Here is a 2,903-nt window from a genome sequence, read left to right as displayed (position 1 = left end):
TAATGATGTTCACCATTGAAAACTACTCCATCTCACGTGATGATCGGTTATGGTTTAGTTGATTTGGATCACGTGATCACTTAGATGACTAGAGAGATGTCTGTCTAAGTGGGAGTTCTTAAGTAATATGATTAATTGAACTTAAATTTATCATGAACTTAGTACCTGATAGTATCTTGCTTGTCTATGTTTGTTTGTAGTTAGATAGCTCGTGTTATTGTTCCGTTGAATTTTAATGCGTTCCTTGAGAAAGCAAAGTTGAAAGATGATGGTAGCAATTACACGGACTGGGTCCGTAACTTGAGGATTATCCTCATTGCTGCATAGAAGAGTTACGTCCTAGAAGCACCGCTGGGTGCCAAGCCTGCTGCTGATGCAACTGACGACGTTAAGAACGTCTGGCAGAGCAAAGCTGATGACTACTCTATAGTTCAGTGTGCCATGCTTTACGGCTTAGAACCGGGTCTTCAACGACGTTTTGAACGTCATGGAGCATATGAGATGTTCCAGGAGTTGAAGTTAATATTTCAAGCAAATGCCCGGATTGAGAGATATGAAGTCTCCAATAAGTTCTATAGCTGCAAGATGGAGGAGAATAGTTCTGTCAGTGAACACATACTCAGAATGTCTGGGTATAATAATCACTTGATTCAACTGGGAGTTAATCTTCCTGATGATAGTGTCATTGACAGAATTCTCCAATCACTGCCACCAAGCTACAAGAGCTTCGTGATGAACTATAATATGCAAGGGATGAACAAGACTATTCCCGAGCTCTTCGCGATGCTGAAAGCCGCGGAGGTAGAAATCAAGAAGGAGCATCAAGTGTTGATGGTCAACAAGACCACTAGTTTCAAGAAGAAGGGCAAAGGGAAGAAGAAGGGGAACTTCAAGAAGAACGGCAAGCAAGTTGCTGCTCAAGAGAAGAAACCCAAGTCTGGTCCTAAGCCTGAAACTGAGTGCTTCTACTGCAAGCAGACTGGACACTGGAAGCGGAACTGCCCCAAGTATTTGGTGGATAAGAAGGATGGCAAAGTGTGCAAAGGTATATGTGATATACATGTTATTGATGTGTACCTAACTAGAGCTCGTAGTAGCACCTGGGTATTTGATACTGGTTCTGTTGCTAATATTTGCAACTCGAAACAGGGACAACGAAATAAGCGAGCACAGGCCAAGGACGAGGTGACGATGCGCGTGGGAAACGGTTCCAAAGTCGATGTGATCGCGGTCGGCACGCTACCTCTACATCTACCTTCGGGATTAGTGTTAGACCTGAATAATTGTTATTTGGTGCCAGCGTTGAGCATGAACATTATATCTGGATCTTGTTTGATGCGAGACGGTTATTCATTTAAATCAGAGAATAATGGTTGTTCTATTTATATGAGTAATATCTTTTATGGTCATGCACCCTTGAAGAGTGGTCTATTTTTATTGAATCTCGATAGTAGTGATACACATATTCATAATGTTGAAGCCAAAAGATGCAGAGTTGATAATGATAGTGCAACTTATTTGTGGCACTGCCGTTTAGGTCATATCGGTGTAAAACGCATGAAGAAACTCCATACTGATGGACTTCTGGAATCACTTGATTATGAATCACTTGGTACTTGCGAACCGTGCCTCATGGGCAAGATGACTAAAACACCGTTCTCCGGAACTATGGAGAGAGCAACAGATTTGTTGGAAATCATACATACAGATGTATGTGGACCGATGAATGTTGAGGCTCGTGGCGGATATCGTTATTTTCTCACCTTCACAGATGATTTGAGCAGATATGGGTATATCTACTTAATGAAGCACAAGTCTGAAACATTTGAAAAGTTCAAAGAATTTCAGAGTGAAGTAGAAAATCATCGTAACAAGAAAATAAAGTTTCTACGATCTAATCGTGGAGGAGAATATTTGAGTTACGAGTTTGGTTTACATTTGAAACAATGCGGAATAGTTTCGCAACTCACGCCACCTGGAACACCACAATGAAATGGTGTGTTCGAACGTTGTAATCGTACTTTACTTGATATGGTGCGATCTATGATGTCTCTTACCGATTTACCGCTATCGTTTTGGGGTTATGCTTTAGAGACGGCCGCATTCACGTTAAATAGGGCACCATCAAAATCCGTTGAGACGACGCCTTATGAACTGTGGTTTGGCAAGAAACCAAAGTTGTCGTTTCTTAAAGTTTGGGGCTGCGATGCTTATGTGAAGAAACTTCAACCAGATAAGCTCGAACCCAAATCAGAGAAATGTGTCTTCATAGGATACCCAAAAGAGACTGTTGGGTACACCTTCAATCACAGATCCGAAGGCAAGACATTCGTTGCTAAGAATGGATCCTTTCTAGAGAAGGAGTTTCTCTCGAAAGAAGTGAGTGGGAGGAAAGTAGAACTTGATGAGATAACTGTATCTACTCCCTTATTGGAAGGTAGTTCATCACGAGAACCGGTTCCCGTGACAACTACACCAATTAGTGAGGAAGCTAATGATATTGATCATGAAACTTCAGATCAAGTTTCTGCTGAACCTCGTAGGTCTACCAGAGTAAGATCCGCACCAGAGTGGTACGGTAATCCTATTCTGGAGGTCATGTTACTTGACGATGAAGAACCTACGAACTATGAGGAAGCGATGATGAGCCCAGATTCCGCAAAATGGCTAGAGGCCATGAAATCTGAGATGGGATCCATGTATGAGAACAAAGTATGGACTTTGGTTGACTTGCCCGATGATCGGCAAGCCATTGAGAATAAATGGATCTTTAAGAAGAAGACTAACGCTGATGGTAATGTTACTGTCTATAAAGCTCGACTTGTTGCGAAAGGTTTTCGACAAGTTCAAGGGGTTGACTACGATGAGACTTTCTCACCCGTAGCGATGCTTAAGTCTGTCCG

Source organism: Triticum aestivum, chromosome 5B, assembly GCF_018294505.1.
Source record: "Triticum aestivum cultivar Chinese Spring chromosome 5B, IWGSC CS RefSeq v2.1, whole genome shotgun sequence".
In the NCBI taxonomy this organism is placed as follows: Eukaryota; Viridiplantae; Streptophyta; class Magnoliopsida; order Poales; family Poaceae; genus Triticum; species Triticum aestivum.
This window is presented reverse-complemented; position numbering follows the sequence as displayed.